Source organism: Diceros bicornis, chromosome 22 (genome assembly GCF_020826845.1).
Source record: "Diceros bicornis minor isolate mBicDic1 chromosome 22, mDicBic1.mat.cur, whole genome shotgun sequence".
Lineage (NCBI taxonomy): Eukaryota > Metazoa > Chordata > Mammalia > Perissodactyla > Rhinocerotidae > Diceros > Diceros bicornis.
This window is the reverse complement of record NC_080761.1, coordinates 53,001,894-53,019,971: the sequence shown is the minus strand read 5'-3', so window position 1 is coordinate 53,019,971 and position 18,078 is coordinate 53,001,894.

Genomic DNA, 18,078 nt, shown 5'->3' with positions numbered 1-18,078 from the left:
TTTTTTATAGTCCCCTGGAAAGCTTGTGGGCCCCAGGCACTGGGCCTCTTGTGTCTAACAGATAAAACAGCCCTGAGGGAATTTGACTCTCGTGTTTGGCTCAGGAATAAAGATTTAAAGAGTACAGGATTACTGTTTCAAACATTAGAAGGTCTGTCATGTCAAAGAGGAATAAGACTAATTCTGTGGTCGGCACAGGACAGGAGTGGATAATTCTCCAGGAGTACTCATCAAAGAGGCAGTCCCAGGAGATGTGTGACCTGGAAGTGTTCAGTGGGAGCTGGAGGGGTCTTTTTTAGAGGCTGGAGAGGGTCAAGGGGTTAGAATCAGAAGATCAGAGTTCAAGTCCCTGTGCCAAGCATTACCTGTATGTCTTCGAGCAAGTCGCTTAATCTCTTTGTATTTCTGTTTCCTCATCTATAAAATGGAGATGTGTCCCTGCTTCACTTATCACACGGGGTTGCTGAACATCAAAGTAAGATAACTTCAAACTCTTAGTTGAGGTGATAAGTACTATACAAATGTTACAGTTGTAAATCCAATTCTAGGATACTAATGGAGTGCCTAAGAGGATGGGAGGGAATCTACAAAATGAGTCATTTAAAATTCATTAGTGCTACTGACAATAATGTTACAGAGCCTAAATGACTCTCAGTCAAAATATAAAGAAAATTTAAAACACATTGGAGAACCAAGTGCTGCTTACATATGGTAAGTCAACCTGATATGGCCTATGAGCTTTAGAAATCAAAGAATAGAATTAACAGGATTGGAGCTAAAAGGGATGTTGGACATAGAGTCCCAAACTCTTATTTTATACATAGAGAAATGATGTGTAAAGTAATTGAGTGATCTGCAAAATGATTTCTATTTATTTATACCGTGGCTTGTTTCATAAAGGACTTCAAGTGGATTATAAGAATAGTTACAGTGAAATAGGAAAATCTAAAATAAAAACAAAACTGTGATCATCGAAAATAAGTTAAAATATAATGGCCAAGTGAAAGGGGGAGTGGACTTACAGTGACAATATATAATTTCAATAGAGTTATTAAAAATGAACAATAAATTTACCTTTGAGCTTCCTGGTAGCCAAAGCAGAATTGGAAACCAAGCTAGTGCTAGAATCGGCCTCAGAACCTGGTCTTAGACCAGTTTGCTTTTTGTTCCATTTAAAAATTCCTTTATATTGAATTTACTTCTTTTGGTCTTAAAAATATTTTCTGTTTAATGTTCTCTTTCTTTCTCTCCATTGGTTCAGTCTGTGGGGATGACGTTTACGAGGAGAGTGAGAGCTCTCCATGCGCCCAGCTGACTGTGGGGAATGTCCACTTCCTGCAGATGCCTGGGTGATGATCGCCTTTCCCATCTGCTTGGTCTGTACTGCCTCCACCTTGACCATTCTGGGAAGATTGAACCAACATCTCATGCTAAATTTTCCTTAGCTATTTGTTCCTTATGTTTATTATTCTCTGCCAGGATCTGACATCTTCTTAGAGTTCCCTGTTGTCAAGAGTCTTTGAAATTACATAATCCATTCCCATTACTTTACCAAGGAGAAAAACTGAGGTTCAGAGATGTTAAATAAACTGCCCAAGGCCACACAGCAGCAATTGAGTTTTATTGAGCACCTACGTGTATTTTATTTAATTCTTACAACAAACCCTGGTAAGTAAATATTCTATCCTTTCTTACAGATGAGGAAAATGAGGCGCAAAAAGGTCGAGTGCTTTGCCCAAGGTCACAAGAAGAGTCAATGAGGGAGCTGGGATTTGAGCCCAGTCTGTCTAGCTCCCAAGTCCATTTCTGTGCACATCCTCCCACCCAGTGTGGCCTCTTGGTAAGACGGTGGCAGAGCTCGGATTGAATCCATTTCTCTGGACTTGAGGTCTAGTGCTCTTCCCACCACACTTTAGAGAAGTCAGTCTTGGGCCCCGACTCCGTGTGGGCTGGAGAGGTGTGCAAGACTGGTCCTGGAGTTCGGGAAGGTCCACGCAGAGCTAGGCCGTCACTGTCTGGTCCTGCTTTTTGGGGCTTGTTTCTCTGGCCAATGGAGTCAGGCTCTATAGACATTTTTGATTTTTTTTTTTAAAGTTTTTTATTCCCATTATCTAATTTTTTTTAATCTTTTTTTTTTTTTTTTTTTGTGAGGAAGATCAGTCCTGAGCTAACATCCATGCCAATCCTCCTCTTTTTTGCTGAGGAAGACCAGCTCTGAGCCAACATCTATTGCCAATCCTCCTCCTTTTTTTTTTTTTTTTTTGTTCCCTGAAGCCCCAGTAGATAGTTGTATGTCATAGTTGCACATCGCTCTAGTTGCTGTATGTGGGATGCGGCCTCAGCATGGCCGGAGAAGTGGTGTGTCGGTGCACACCCAGGATCCGAACCCGGGCCACCAGCAGTGGAGAGCGTGCACCCAACCGCTAAGCCATGGGGCTGGCCCCCCATTTTTGATTTTCAAATGGATCCTTTGGTTGCCTGAAGCAACTGGTTCATTTCCATGGTTCTCAGCCATGCTATTAAGATGCACTGGTGTGGGGTAATGTGAGGTGCCAGCAATTAATAATAGTTAAAGTAATGTGGGACTGGAGCACCTGGGGATTTCAGAATCTGCAGCTAGGACTTCACCTCTTGCAGAGCCTCAGTGAAGGGATCAGGGCATGCAGTACATTCTATTTGTTGCTGAATGGCCTCAATCCTATCTCTGCATCAAGCGGTAAACTTTAATGAGCATATCCTGCCACACTGTGTGTAGAACTCTGAACTTTCTATTCCTATTTTACAAAAGGCAGAGTATGTGATGTCAAAGAGCTTAATGTCTGATAGAGGAGAGCAAACTGTAAAATATACACAAACACAATCGTAGCAATGATTGCCAACTAATCTGGTAACTTGAATCTTTGTTGACACTTGATATTATGCAGATGGAGGGGATAATCACCTTGTGGTCCAGTCCAGTGTGGCGTCCCGTTCAATGAATAACAGACCAGCAAATAATAATTATAAACAAATTCAAGCATTCTTGCTGTCACTCCTGAAAATTAAGCAGAACTTAAAAATCCTATTTTTTCCATCTCAAAGTATCTCCTCAACACTGTAGTTGCTCCAAAGTCTCTCTTCTCCTCCAATACAAGCTACTCCCCAAATCTCTACCCAACTGAACCCACATAAGCTCGCCTGTCTCTTCACTCTTCCTTCTGTGCTCAGCTCTTTATTATGTAGGTCAATGCACCCTTTTTGGTGACTTTAATTTCCCTTCTTCCCCCATTATCTTGGTTCCGCACAGCAAAGAAAGGTCTAGGAGCTGATCCAGAAGTTAAGATAACTGCGTCCTTAGATGGGAGTGGGGTGTTTTGGGGAAGAGACTGGGGCTACTCATGCATTTTTTGTTGGTCAAATCAACTTTAAGCGCATCCGCACTGTGTAAATTTAAAGTCTCAAATTCTTACCAGCTCCTGTTCTAATGTGTGGGCTCCTGCTCCTCACGTCACTGGTGTGTCTAGAAAACTGGCAAAGTACATCTAAACATTATTCTAGAAACTGCTATTAGATGGGCCCAGTTACTTCCCAAACCTGGATAGTATATTCTGAAACTAAAAGTCCATGGTTTGGCATTTTCTCTTGCTCTGGGTTGTTGCTGCTAACATTCTCCTCTCTGGGATAGATAATAGAGCTCGGTGACTGTGGGGGCAGTGTGTGTGGAGCGTGAGAAATAGTTCCCTGGAGACATTAATAAGAGAATGGAAACGTGTTCACAAGATGGCTAGAAAATCATTTCAGAGAAGTAGGGGCAGGATTGGGAGGAAGAATAGCAACAGCGTTTGAAGGGCTAGAAAACAGAATATTTTCCTTTATTTTGAACCAGAAATGTGCAATGTATCAGAATTAAGGATTTTGATAAACCTGAAATAAAGTCATGTGATGTTTTAAAAATTGTATTGGGGCTGGCCCTGTGGCATAGCGGTTAAGTGCGCGCACTTTGCTGCTGGTGGCCCAGGGTTCAGATCCTGGGCGCGCACCGTCGCACCGCTTGTCAGGCCATGCTGTGGTGGCGTCCCATATAAAGTGGAGGAAGATGGGCACAGATGTTAGCCCGGGGCCAGTCTTCCTCAGCAAAAAGAGGAGGATTGGCATGGATGTTAGCTCAAGGCTGATCTTCCTCTCTCACACACACACACACACACACACACACACACACACACAAATAAAAATAAAAATTGTATTGAATTCTCAAATCTTTGGCTTCTCATTTATATGACATTTTAATTGAGATCCTTATTAAACCCACTGCAATCAACTTCGCTAATGAGTACCAACCTCTAACTGGTAGTCTTACTGTTGCTAGTGATGAATAATTAAGTATTGATTTTGTACTGAATGCTACTGTTTTAATTAATTTTTACTGTAAACCATTTAAATAATATTTCCATCTTTGTGTGTCTGTGTGTGTGTGTTTTAGTGGTTTCAGTATCAGAAACAAAAGATATTTTCGGATGAAAGTTGGATAATAGATTTCACTCATATCAAACAAAGTTTGTAAATAATCAGAATCAGAATTTTATTCCTAAGTCTCTCACAACCCATGTTCCCAAATGTGGACTCAAAATTGGTTGAGATTAGATTAGTGAGGATCTGGGAGCCTAGCTATGTGCTATTTGGTCCTGATAGTCTAGTACCCGTGGTTCTTAGACCAAACCCACATGAGGCACCGGGAGAGCATCACCAAGATTTAGAGAAAGATGCGAGCTGGGCCTGGGTATATTTAACTCACCTGCTGAGAAATGCTGACTGGTGGTAAAGGTGAGTGAAAGGTAGCGATTGTGGCACACTTCTAACTTTTGCAAGGACATTGTTGAAGGTTATAGATCTTGTTCTCTCTCTCTTACTTTTATAGTAACACACTAAAAAAAATTGGGAGAAATGGACGAAAGATAAAATCTCCCTTTGGAGGCTGATGAAAATTGTCAGAATAGACTCCTTGGGAATCATTACTTCTTATAAGGCTCTGCATGTACCCAGAGAGCACAAGACATCACGTGTCAAGGGCACCCTGCTCAGCGGAAAATTTCCTCAATGCCACAAAATAATGAGTGAAACGAATGCAAACAAGGCTTGACCACCAGCCCCCCTCGTTAGGACTGTCTCCGCGCTGGCTCCATTGTCTCTGCGAGCCGCATAGTCTCAGTTCAAAGGCCCCAGCACTTTTGACAGTGATGGTTGATGCTTTTCGGCCGAAATTCTGTCAGCTTAAGCATCCAGCCAGGTTCAGGGTTGGTGCCTCCAATTTACAGCCCAGTCTGCCCCGCAGCAGGCCCCCCAAGGCTGACCAGACTCCCCCTGGGATCGTGGAAACCTGTTGTACTTAGAAAACCATCAGAGAGGGCTCTGCCATTTCTGTCAGGAGTTCTGTCTTGATCTTCAGAATGCTCGTGTCTCCTAGTTATGGTTCAGAAAGACAATCAGCTCCCAGCCAAGTTTGAAGAAAAATATGGCCCCCAATTCATATGCAAACAGTTAGTGATCAGAGTGGCTTCAGGAGGTAAACCAGGCACATTCTGGCCAAGGAAGGCCATTGGTCAGCGTTTCCGGGTTAGTTTACTCACTGCTCCAGTGGAAAAGGAAGGGAACTTACACTTACTAGGTGACACTTTGTGCCCCGGGCTGTGCTTGATGTTCTGTATATTCATGTTAGCCCACAGCACAAGCCTGTCAGGTGGGCGTCATTGTCCCCTTGTAGAACGGAGAACCGAGGCTCAGAGAAGTTGTCACTCTGTCAGGAACCTACAGTAGTGGAGGTGGAATTCTAATGGCCTCTAACCTTAAAGCCTCACTCTCTCTCATGATGTTCTTTCCAGAAAAATGCAAAAATTGCAGAATAACCTGTTGGTCACTTCAGTGCTGCCTGGGGCCCTTCCAGAGCTGTCTGACCATTCTGCTGGGAACTCCTCAGGTAACAGTTGGGAAGTCCCCTCACTAGAGTTATGGAGGGGGAGGTTGGCTGATCAAATGGTGACAGTGTTGTGAAGGGATCTGGGAATCTGTAAGGCAGCGTGTGACATAGTAGTTTATGTATTACTGAGGGGAAATGAAAAAAGACTTTAACAGCTGTATATTTTAATGCAGATGAGAAAAAAATTAACCAGTATGTTAGCTTGTGATTTCACAGATATTACTGTTTAGACACAGCTAAGTAAAAATAAGTAAGCTATTTTACAGAAACACATGAAGTAGATAATAGTCGTCCACAGATATTCCAAAAATTGTGATGGTAGCGTGTGACTGACGTTTGGGAATCAGCACGATGAGGAATGGACAGGTCATGCTCATGTCCCTCCCGCCTCTGAGAGACAGTGAGTCTGAGTAGCCTGTGGTCACTTCTCAGTCACCCAGAGGTTATGTTCAACAACAGAGAATCCCTGCCTAGCTCCATCCTTACCTGGCCATTCTTGGGGCATCAGATTCCACTGTCAACTAGTATGAACTCAGGGAATTCAAATTAGGTTGCACCTCAGCCTAGCCAAAACCTAAACACGCAGATAAATGTAATGCAACAAAAAGTGAAAGAAAAGGTTTTTAGATGGCCCAACATTGGGATTCTGAGAATCATGACTATTATAAAGAACTGTATCTCTTTGCCAAGAAACTTTACCTCTATCACCAACCAGGTGTGTGACCTTGGGGGACTTGTTCTCGATGTCGCTTTCCCTCTTCGGCGCTCTGGGAACAAGCTGTGGGCAAACACCGCAGCTCCAACGTGGTTTGGTATTACAAATCGCTTCAGAGAAGCCCTCCCTCGGGAAGGGTTGTACTGTTGTTAGTGCTGTCCGGTCGATTCCAACTCCTCGCGCCATCCTCTCCCCTTCTGGCGCTGCATCAAACAGCGCTCCGCTGCTGTTCACAGGGTTTTCATGGCCAGTTTTCTTGGAAGTGGGTGGCCAGGTCCTTCTTCCTGTTCTGTCTTAGTCTGGAAGCTCCGCTGAAACCTGTCCACTGTGGTTCGACTGGTGGCAGCGCATTCAGCATCACAGGAACACACAGCCGCCACAGTACGACAACCCACGGACGGGTGGTGTGGTTCCCCGACTAGAAACGAACCTGGGCCGTGATGGTGAGAGCACAGTCTTAACCACTAGACCCCCAGGGAGTAGTGGAAAATGAACCAGGAACTCAGAGCTAGATCCTGGGTAGTATCTGGGTAGGAGGCACCCAAGGAAGACTCAAGTTAGGACTGGGGCAGGCAGTGAAGTACAAATGAACTTGGAGTCAGGAACTTACATTCACTGAACACAAAGTACTTTCAAGGCACTTTGTATCCTACCTCATTGAATCCTCAAAATTCACTTTTTTTTTTTGTGAGGAAGATCAGCCCTGAGCTAACATCCATGCCAATCCTCTTTTTGCTGAGGAACACTGGCCCTGAGCTAACATCTGTGTCCATCTTCCTCCACCTTATGTGGGACGCCGCCACAGCATGGCCTGACAAGTGGTGCATCGGTGCGCGCCCAGGATCCGAATCCAGGCGGCCAGTGGCGGAGCTCGCGCACTTAATTGCTGCGGCACGGGGCCGGCCCCCAAAATTCACTTTTATGGATAACAGATTTGAGACTCAGTTTAAGAAACTTGCCCAAGGTCACCCGGCTCCCAGATGGCGAACCTGAGACTGAATTCAAGGCTGGTGGGCTGTCACCACCGTGCTTTATTGCCTCTTAAGTTTAAATAGGCTTGGGAGTGCAACCTGTGGAGCCAGGTTCAGAGTCCCGTAAATTTAGTGCAGGTGAGGAGAAGCAGCCAGCTGCGGCAGAGCCCCGAGCAGGCTGAGCTCAGCCCCTGTGGAGGGCGGCGCCCGGCAAGGAAGAACAGACGGGGCGTGTTTTTCCAGGTAGACCTGCTGGATTTAGGGGCCCAGGGGCTCAGCACAGGCTTAGGGGGGAGAAGGGCTTCTGCTCAGACAAGCAGGCACAGGTGGTAGTGGGGGAGCCCAGAGCTGCAGGCGTGACCTGGCCGGGCAGCTGAGGTAGAGCCTGGACTGCAGGTGACAGAGCTCCGGGCCTGGAGGCCCCCCGGAGAGTCCACATCAGCCAGAGGCCTGCCCCGCTTGCCTCTCAGGAGGAGGAGTAGGAGTGAAGTGTATCCAAACAGAGCCCCCGTCTGCTCGGAGTGGCTTTATAACTGGTTGGCTACGGAAGGCGGCCTCATTCTTTCTGTTTTTGTCTCTTGGTTGAGAGCTCAGAATCCGAGGCACACGGGCCCAGGGTCACTTACTTACTAGTTGTGTGTCACTTACTTGCTCTCAGCTTCAGGTTCCCCAATTGTAAAGTGAGGGTAATAATAGTACCTCCTTATAGGGTTGTTGTGAGGATTAAATGAGATCATATAGGGAAAACACAGTGACTGGCTCAATACATGTTAATTATTATTGTTGTTATTAAGTGGCAATACTCATGTGGGATTAAGTCGTTGTGCTACCCGGTGACGTGGGCCTAGCATAGCCGGATATTTCATTTTAATCAACAGTACCATAACATTATTTGAGTTTAATCACAGGTTAATTTGATTCCAAGTCCTTGCTCATAATTCTCAGATATTGAGGGAATTTTTTATAATATGATCAAATCTCCACATTCTCATATTCCACCCATTCTCCTCCTCGGTGCCACCTCGTGGCTCAGGAATGGAGGGGCCTCCATCGCTCTGGGCCATGTCTCATCTCTTAGAGGACAAAGGCCTGCCCTGGCTGAGAACCCCCTGCTGCACCCCCACATACAAATTGGCCTGCAGGCCCCTTCTGTTGCCTGCCCGAATCTCCAGGGAGCACGGAGGGTTATTCATAGTGTCGGCTCTCACCATGGTGCCTGAGGACATAGGCATATTTTTAGTAGCTCCTCCCTAGGGTCTGGCTGTAAAGGTTATGCCTGTTTTTTATGCCCAAGTCAACTTCTGAATAAACAGGGTGAAGAACTCATTTCTGTTAACAAGGCCCAAGCGCTCTTAGGGTGTGGGGTTTTCTCCTCTCTTTGGAATGTCATTTTGCTAATGAACTGTAAGGAAAGTGCTTTGTGAACCCCAAGAAGTTATAGGAGTTCTTATGAAGGAGAGGGGAATGAGGGGCCGTGTCAAAGACTGCCCTGGAGAAGAGGGGGTAAGTGAATTCCGGCAGCTTCAGGGGGCTGAACTGGACCACTGAGACGTCAGGAGATATTTTGGGCTCCATGTTTTCTTCTCATGGGAGCATGAATGGAGTGGGCACAGTGACATACAGTGAACGCCTCACCTGTGCGTGTATCCAAGCAAAGACTGGAAGCCTCCACCAGGATTTTGGTGACCAAAATCCTGTGGGAGCAGGAGACTGGATGAGATGGGCCGAGGGCCCTTGCGCTGCTCAGACCCAGTGATTCCGGAGGGGTGGTGATGGGGGCTGTTCTGCATGTTGGGACTGGGTGCTGAACGAAGTGGACACCGAAAAAGTAAGGTGCAGCCTCCCTGAGAATAAACCTGTGAAAATAAACCTATTTTCCTGGGGCTGATTTTATGTTTCAACTTCCCCATGTCTTTCTTAATCAGAGAATTTCATTCGTCTGCTATAATGGTTAAATTAAATAAGACTAAAATACATTTTTTCATTCTCCCCCCAAATTTCAATAATAATCATCCTAGATTCATCTCGCTGGATCTTAACCTGTCGATTTCTTTGGGCACATGAGACAACCGAGGAGGTGGTGAGGTGACCTGCCCGAGTCATACAGGGATGGGCTGCAGAGCCAAGATGTAAACCGTCTGGCTCCTGCTCTAGTGCTCTTTCTAGTAAACTGGACTGCTCCTGCTGTGGGGTGCTGAGGACGCCGTGAAAACCAGGGCGCTGGGCTGAGCGGAAGTCACACAGGAGCCGGAAGGCCACCTCCTGTAGGGGCGAGTCCTTCCTCTCCCAGACGCATTTGCTCAGGAGGTGTGTGCTGACTGGAACAAAGCAATCCTGTCCGTGCCCAGCACCTAGTTAGAGCCCATAAGAAGTTGTCGAGTGGAAATGGAGCACCTTCCAAGGGCTCTGGGGTGGGGGTGGGGGTGCTGGCCGCCAAAGCCCAGGACACATGAAGAGGCCTGTGGCTTGTTCTCAGCATGTCCTCTACTCCTGGATCGGTGGGGAGGTTCAACCCTGGGATGGTAGCAGGGCTTCCTGCATGCTCTGAGGCCTCCTGCCTTCACCTCCATTCCTGGCTTGAACTGAGATGATTTTCTCTGAGGATGCTTTTACAAACAACGGCACTGAGCCCGACAAGAGCTGGTCCTCCAGGCTGAGTCGTTAGCAGACGACAAGCAGCTGCTCCTCCCGCCGTGGCCCAGCAGCATCCCTGGCACCGGAGCCATCGGTCTCCTCCTGTGATCAACCGACCGCAGCTGAGCTGTGATCAGCAGAGCTCCAGTCCGGGGAGCGGCTGGACTCCAAACCCCAGCTCCTTGGAAGCTCCTAATTGGACTCCACCTGTCGGGAGGTAGTGGAGAGAGACATTGATATTTTTGAAGTGCAACTTTGTATTTCATGATAATTGGTAAATAGCATATTGGAGTTTTCTCATTTTGCAGCCCAGTCTACAGGAGGCTTATGAAAGGTATTCATAGCTTTCATAACTGTGATCTTCCTCCTTCCTAATTACTGAGTAGTCCTCCTCTGGTTTTGCCTGTGCAGCACCTAGGACTCGGAGTTATTGTGGCTGGCTGTGAGAGGGGCTTCAGTCATCCTGGAGATTCCTGGATAGTGTGGGAGACAAATAATACAATGTAAAAGATAGTCATTTCCTTCCCTTTTGGTCTGGGGACTTGGTTACAGAAATGTTAGTTGTTGGAATGATATTTAGGTTTTTATGCTGTGCTGGGAGTGCTAAGAAAAGATTACCGGCTTTGAGAGTGAGCAGTTCTAGGAGGAGAGGGAGAGATCACACAGCCAGTAGCTCCACCAACCCTTGAAGATGCGGAGACGTTTACCTCTTTGCATGTCTGGGTGTGGGGAGACATGACGCCGAGATGGAGTAGGGTTTGAGAGCCCTGATTTTGCGATTGGGCTAACTCAGTCCAAATTGTACCTCTGTTACTCATTAGGTGGGTGGCAGTAGCGAAATCAAATGACTTTTAAGCTCCAATTTCCACCCCTGTTTGATAGGGATGATGGTATGTACCTCAATGGGTTGTAGCACGTTCTAAGTGTATCAATTGTGAATTAGAATTATTGTAAATTCTAATACTAACTAGCTGTGGAAACTTAAGCAAGTCACTTCTCTGAGCCTCAGTTTCCTCCTCTGGAAGGCATTAGAGAAGATGATTCTTTCCGTCAGTTAGGGTCCACTCAGGAGATAGGAACCATGCGAGTTATTTTCATGGAGAAATTAATATAAACAGTTCTCGGCCAGGCAGTAGAGAGCTGGAGAGGCAGAGAGCAGAGATAGCAACTGCAGGAAGCAGCTGTCGCCCTAGGGCCGGGGAGCAGAGGGAGGAAGCTGAGACTATTAAAGCTTAGAAACATGGAGAAGGGGACCCATACCTCTCAGCACCAGTAGGTCCTGGTGTCTGGGGGAAGGGAGGGAGGGTGGTAGTGTGTCTGGTGCTGAGGAAACTGCGAACAGAATCTCTATGCTGTAGGAAGAGCCGCCGAGGTCGGGGAAAGAGGGAATGTTCCTGGGGCCGTGCTAACCTAGTGGGAAGCAGGCAGGAAGTAGCAGGCCACTTCATGCTGCATTAGGTCTCCCTCTATGCTCCTCCCATTGGGAAAGCCTCACAGGAAGCAGCTGGCAGAGGAGAAATGGGGTGCAGGGTCCCCTCCAGCATCACAAGGCTGAAGGTGGAAGGTGGTTTGGAACTGAGAGGCAATACCTTAATAACTGGTGCAATCCCTCAGGTCCCTCCAGGTCAGAGTCTCTGAGTCAGGTTTGGAAGCCCACGCAGAGGACAGCCAAACGCTGTCCATGGGCTCTTTGAGAGTCAGTGTGTTGTGGGAGAATGAGCTTTGTGGTCAGACAGATTGCTGTTAGAACTCCATCTCTGATGGGATGTTGGGCAAGTTGTTTTGCATTTCTCCGAGCCTCATTTCCTCCTCTGTAAAACAATGGTATCAATACTTATCTCACAGGGTTATTGTGATAATTAAACAAGAAGAGGCCTGTAAAGTGCCACATGGAGGTGTCTGGTACATAAGTGGTAGCTCTTATTATTATTAAGGATTCTTGTTCAAGGAGTGTCTGCTGATTGACTTGTTCCCTTTGTTGGCTGCACACACACATGTGGTGGTTTTGTTTCTTCTACTGAGATGTGGCTCACTGGACCGTGATGTGGAGTCGGGGCAGCAGGTCGGCAGTGGCCAAGGAGTCCCATGCCAGCTGGGGCGCAGGGCAGCATCTGCGTGACTGCTCGTGGTCCCTCCAGGAAGAGCGCTTCACCCAGCCTGGGATCCAGCGGGCTGGCTCCTGAGTGTATGTTCGGCACAGGGCGAGCGCATGTTCCCAGCCTTCTGCTAAACTCGACCTGCCGCCAGTGGGCTCCCTTAGATGCCTTTCCAGCAGGGAAAGGACTAGTTTCCTAGGCAGAAACTCTAGGCTGGGAGATCATCTACAGTCTTTCTCCCCCACTCAGCGTAGCTGATGTTCTCTTACTTTTTCCGGTGAGCAGACTATTCATACTATTGGTGGCATTAATAACGTGTATTAATTAAGAACCTACTTTGTGCCAACTATTGTGCAAGGCCCTTTATATGCATTATCCCTAATCCTTAAATCCCACGTGGTGAGCTTTATTTTCCCAACATTGAATACAAGGAAACTGAGGCACAGAGCTGTTAAATGTTTGCCCAGGGCTTTTGAATAGCATAGAGTGGAGTCAAGATTAGAACTCAAGTCTGTTGGATTCTAAGCACATTCCTTTATTTTTATTTTGTTTATTGCGGTAACATTGGTTTATAACATTGTGTAAATTTCAGGTGTACATCATTATACTTCTATTTCTGCATAGATTACATCGTGTTCTCCTGTTCACCACCCAAATACTAATTACAATCCAACACCACACACATGTGCTTAATCATCCCTTTTGCCCTCCTCCCTCTGCTCTTCCTCTCTGGTAGCCACCAATCCAATCTCTGTCTCTATGTGTTTGTTTGTTGTTGTTTTTATCTACTATTTATGTGATGGCTTTCTTTAGTATTATGTTTGGGTTCCTTCCTCTTAGTTTTTTGTGTATTTATTATAGGTTTCTGGTTTGTGATTACCGTGGGGTTTGTACATAGTAACCTACGTATACAGCAATCTATATTAACTTGATAGTCTCTTTAGTTTGACCTCTATCTGAAAGCTCTACTCTTTAACACCCTTCCTCTCACATTTTATGTTTTTGATGTCATATCTAACCTCTTTTGTGCATTTGTATCCATTACCTTCTTATCATGGAAATAGGTAATTTTTCCTATTTGTGGTCTTCTCTTGCCCCCTTAAATAAGTCCCTTTTGCATTTCTTGTAGTATTGGTTTCTTGGTGACAAACTCCTTTAATTTTTGCTTGTCTGGGAAGCTTTTTATCTCCTCTTCCATTTTGAATGATAACCTTGCCGGGTAGATAAGCACATTCCTTTACTATTAAGCTGGGTGCTTCCCAGCCGCTGGTTACAGGTCATGCAAATTTAACTTAGAAAATGTCCAGACTTTGGGATAACATGGTGGCAGGTTACTTAGTAGAGCACCTAGTGTGCTTCCTTCCAGCTTCCCGTTAATATAACGATTATCATGATTGAATGGCATCTGTTTAACATACCCTGAGGCATCATTACCCCGCTTCTTAAGAAAATACCTAAAAAAACAAAGAAAAGAATAAACACTCAAAACTCAAACTGACAGTTTTGAGTATGATTTAAATCTGCTGTGGAGACTATTTTATTTGGCCTATACTCTCTCAATGATTGGGGAGGAAGTCTATTTAACTGAGAATATTCTCTTATCCCAAGACAAGGCAGTCAGGTTTTTATAGTGAAATGATTCACCTTAAAGGTCTCTCTCTGACAACTTTTTCCCTTTGGATTCCTAAGCAATTTTGCAATTGTCTGTCACAAGTGTCACAGGCACTGTGACTAAGCAACGCCGTTTCTCAGAAAGCCCCTGCACTTACCATAACCATCCGACTCGTTCTAACAGGCCTACTAGAGGTTTAGCTAGAAAAGGTTTTGCTAAATTCTGCTTGACATGAAAGAAGTTTCTGAAAATACAGATTTCTGGAAACGGTAGGAAGAGTGAAGTTGGGTTGAGGAAAACCATTCATGGACTACCTTTGCTTCGAAGAGCAATGCTGCTTCCTAGAGAGATGCGGGAGGCGCCTGCTGTTTCCCCATCGCCTGCTCCGGCCTCAGAAGCCTCGGGGCCGTGCTAACAAAATGATTCTCAATGTCATTTGAAAATATCAACAGATGAGAATATCCAAGGACATTTTTTGGGGGAAAATAATACCAAGGGGAAGTACTTTCACTCTTTGACATTAAAAAAATAGTAGGAAATTAAAGTAATTAAAAGAATGTGTTACTGAAAAAAGACTTAGCAAATAGATTTGGAATAAAATAGATAAGTTTGAAATGGGCAAATGGATATGCGTGAAATAAATGCATGACAAGGCTGAAGTATCAGTGAAGGAAGGAATGCTTATTCCATCAACTGTGCTGGAACAACAGATTAGTCATTTGGGAAAAATCAAATTATGTTCTCACCTCACTCTACTTCCTAAGTTAATTTTAGATGGTCTACATAATTCATTGTAAAAAATGCAAGCAAAACAAATTTTTAGAAAGGAGTTACAAGCTTTAGATAAACTCAAAAAGCAATGGATAAACTCAAACGGAAAATATTGATAGATTGTCTGCACTTAAATAGATATGAAAAGATCTAACTCATTTGTTCCTTCTGGGAAGATCAAATGAGATTAATATGTATTAAAATGCTTTGCACACTGCGAAGTGGAATAATTTTAAAATATCTGGAGTTGCTGACAGGATATAATCTTTTCATTTGGTGGTCCCAATTCAGATTCTATCTTTATTCCAGTTTTCTTTGGAGCACCCTGGGATTGAGTTTGCTGGAGCTGTTTTGTTTTAACAAAGCATGACTGGTAATTTATTCCCTGCCTTATTTTCACAACAAAGGTATTTATCACTTTTTTGAGAATGAAAGTGGTGCCTAGCTAATGTATATTAATTCATTCTTTTAAATGGTTTCTACTTGAAGAACTCAGGAATGCTTTAGCATAGTTCCTTAGGACTTGGAATTGTAGTAACACTAACAGGTCTCTGGGTTGTTGGAGAAGCTCTAAGGACAGGGAGGGAGTTGTGCAGAAAGGAGAGAGGGCCCACCGAACTAGACAAGGGGATTGGGCTGGGTTGTATTTTCTTAGAGAAAACAGCATGGGCTTTGGGACAGGCAGATGTAGGTTGACTCTTGACTCCTCACTCACTAATGAATATCTTTGGGCAAGTTACTTTTCTTCTTTATTCTGTTCAAAGAAAATAATGATAGTGCCTACCCTGGTTGGGTTCTTATTAGGATTAAACCATCACCCACCAGAAAGTGTGGAAAGCAAGGAGTCAGTGCCTGTGGTAGTTCCCTGCTCCTTCCTTCATCCTTCCTCAGCCCATTCAGCCCCAGCTCTCTATCCAGTTTATTCAATGACCTTACACTGAAAGCTTACTCTGTACTTGGCTTCTGGAAGGTGCAGGGAATAAAATCAGATAAACAAAAACATATAGTTCCTATCCTCAGGTTGCTGACAGTGTCTAGAGACCTGGATACTTAAGCAGGCAGTCCAAAATAAGGCCTTAAGAGAGGTTTATACAATTCTGTGGGAGCTCTGAGAAGGTGACTCCTGGAGAAGCTGGAAAACAATCCAAGAAATGTTATCAAAACTATGTACTAAAGTGGTAATCCCCACCTCTGCCTCCTCACCTCTAACTCCTCTCAGAAGCTTGAAACTAACAATTAGGACCCACAGGTAAGGTTTTCAGCGAGAAGGGCTACAGCGTGTTAATGTTCCTGGTAGCTGCTCCGGCTTCCTAAGCCCCCAACTGAGTATTGTCCACATTCTTGGGCAAATTGCTGTGCCCACCAAACTAGCTTGTCCTGGGAGGACACTGCTCCAGCTTTATCCATGGATGAAGGGGGAACACAGTTCTGATCTCACACAAGTAAGAGTCTAAGTGGCTTTTCTTATTACAGTGATGGTAGGACTGTGGCCATCAGGAGGATCGAGAAGAAGACATTGACTCTCTCCAAGGTGATCTGTAGGGAAGAGAAGCAAGTGAGGTAAGCAGAAATGTGGGGCTGGTGACCTCGAGGAATGGCCATTGTTGGGAAGCCTGAGCTACACAATGGTTGTCTGCTATTAACAGGTGGCCCTTCACCCTATGGAATGGATTAGGAGCCTAATCTTGGGGAGGGAACCAGTGTTTTTGAACCTCTGGTTCTTGGGTTATCGTTTTTCCATAGCTGTGGTTTTGCAGAGCTACAGTCTCTCTGTGGAGGTGCCTCCTCCATTGTTGGACAACTCTAAGTTAGCAAATCTTCTTTATCCTGAATGCCAGTGGAGTTTCCTCTAACTCCGCCCACTGGTCCTTATGCTGAGTCTAATCCATCCTCAGCTGCCATGATACCCACTGGGTGCTCTCCATGCATCATTTCTTGTCCTTACCTCCGACTACTTACCTCATTTGATGGATAGACATTATGACTCCGTTTTGCAGAGGAGGAAATTGGGATTCAGAGAGGTTTATCAACTTGGTCAAGGTCACAGAACCAGTAAGTGGCCCAGCCAGAATATATGCTTCTCTCTGACTGACTGAAAAACCTATACTTTTACCGCCACACCATGCTATTTTTTGTTTTAACTTTTTTCTTTATTGTGGTTAAATATGCATGACATAAAATTGACCATTTTCACGATTTTCAATTGTACAGTTCAGTGGCATTAAGTACATTCAAATTATTGTGCAGTCATCGGCTATCTATTTTTTAAGCATTTAAAGACAGCAAGGGTATCCACATCTGTTCGTAGTGGGCCACAAGATCATTAATTAAGATAATTAATCTACATGTGTGTGGGCCAGTGAATTTCTACTTTGTAACAATGGCTTGCTGAACAATTATTTGGATGTGACTCCAATGCTCATCTGAATTTGGGAGCTTTATTTATATTTATTATCTTCTGTCAGGAATGTCATAGTCTCCCAGCTTCAGGAAATTAAACAGGAATATCTTGCTATTATGTTGTTAATTACATTCAGCTTTAATTACAATTGCTAATTGATCCCAGTCTACTCACTTGACAACTGGGTGCAGCAGGCACACCGTGGTAGGGACAGGCGGGTGAACACACCAGGGAGCTCACGTGGGTTACCTAATTACATAAATTAGTGGGCTGAAGACCTCAGGTAGTCTGCATGCTGGATTTCTGGGAAGGATGGGTGTCAGGACTCCCTTCAGTTTTCTCTTCACCAGGCTGAATATCCTTGTTTTTCCTCACAAGACACAGGTTCTGAAGCCCTTTACTGAGTGCTCTGCTCTCCAGCCTGACCAGCATTGCTTTCCAAGTGTGGCCTCTGGACTGGAACCCAGCACTCCCGCCATGATCCTGCCGGTACAGACAGAATGCCTCCACCCGTGCCACCCTCAACAGCATCAGCCTGCCTGTCAGTGCCTCCGTGTTGCTGACTCGTATTTAGCTTGTTATCAACTCAGACTCCACATCTCCTTCACATATATTATTGTGACACAGACCTCCTTACCAACGCCCTTGTGAAATTGCCTGTTGGACTCAAGGATGAAACTCTGTTTCTATCAAGGATGGAAAATATGTGCAACGCTCACACCCTGGACCTTCTATTAGCATCTGTGCCCCTGAGCATGCATAGGCCTCAGAAACCTTCTCACCACAATGCTTCAGCTAGTCATTCCCAATCATCTCTCAGAAAGCTGGTACACAAGTACAAACCATATGATAGCCTTTCTTACTTTTCATTGATTCATATTATATTTTATTTTATATTTAACCCATCATGGCAAAGGATAAATGAGTA